The sequence below is a fragment of the Protobothrops mucrosquamatus genome, unplaced genomic scaffold (genome assembly GCF_001527695.2).
Source record: "Protobothrops mucrosquamatus isolate PMUCROS unplaced genomic scaffold, P.Mucros_1.0 scaffold65, whole genome shotgun sequence".
NCBI lineage: Eukaryota > Metazoa > Chordata > Lepidosauria > Squamata > Viperidae > Protobothrops > Protobothrops mucrosquamatus.
In genome coordinates, this window is record NW_015386443.1 from 506108 (window position 1) to 507204 (window position 1097).

A 1097-nucleotide genomic window follows, 5' to 3' on the forward strand; every position below is an offset into this window, starting at 1 on the left:
ACAAGAAAAAAGTGAAGGAAATGATTGGTCCATTAGTGGGGGAAAGTGGCAAGAAGGTGACAAGCAACAGGGAGAAAGCAGAACTATTTAACTCATTTTTTGCATCTGTCTTTACAGAAAGGGAAAAAACAGACCAACCTACCAAAAATAGTGCCATAAAAAACAGAATAGAAACGCAAGTTAAGATAGGCAAGAAAACCTAGCTGAGTTCAAATCACCAGGACCAGATGGATTATACCCCAGGGTTCTCAAGGAACTGGCAGATGTGGTCTCAGAACCATTGAACTATATTTTTCAAAGATCCTGGAGCACTGGGGAACTACCAGAGGACTGGAAAAGAGCTGATGTAGTTCCCATCTTCAAAAAAGGAAAAAAAATGGACCCAGGAAATTACAGACCTATCAGCCTGACCTCAATACCTGGGAAGATTCTGGAAAAGATAATCAAACAACGAATCAGCGAACATCTAGAGCCAAACAAAGTCATTACTAAAAGCCAACATGGGTTTGTCAAAAACAGATCATGCCAGACAAATCTTATTGAATTCTTTAACCAAGTGACAAAATTAGTGGATCAGAGGAATGCTGTGGATATAATTTACTTGGACTTCAGTAAGGAATTTGATAAAGTAGATCACAACCTACTACTTAATAAGATAGAAAAATGTGGGTTAGACAGCATCACCACCAGAGGGATCCGTAGCTGGCTGACTGGCCGCACTCAGTGTGTGATCCTCAATGGAACCACATCTACATGGAGGGAAGTGTGTAGTGGGGTGCCCCAGGGCTCTGTTCTGAGCCCAGTGCTCTTCAACATCTTAATCAACGATTTGGACGAGGGGATAGATGGGGAAATCATCAAATTTGCAGACGACACCAAGCTGGCAGGAATAGCCAAAACTCCAGAAGACAGGCTTAGGATACAGGAGGATCTGGACAGACTTGAACACTGGGCGCTATCTAACAAAATGAAATTCAATGGTGAAAAAAGTAAGGTTCTACATTTAGGCAAGAAAAACCAAATGCACAGGTATAGTATAGGGGGTACCTTGCTCAATAGTAGTAACTGTGAGAGGGACCTCGGAGTCCTAGTGGACA

At 42.1% G+C, this 1097-nt stretch overlaps 1 protein-coding gene across 1 annotated transcript in view; it reads right to left on the reverse strand.

Annotated features, from left to right (window-relative positions):
• Positions 1–1097, reverse strand: part of TSPAN2 (tetraspanin 2) — a 50615-nt gene that overhangs the window by 43538 nt on the left and 5980 nt on the right. The window lies entirely within an intron of this gene.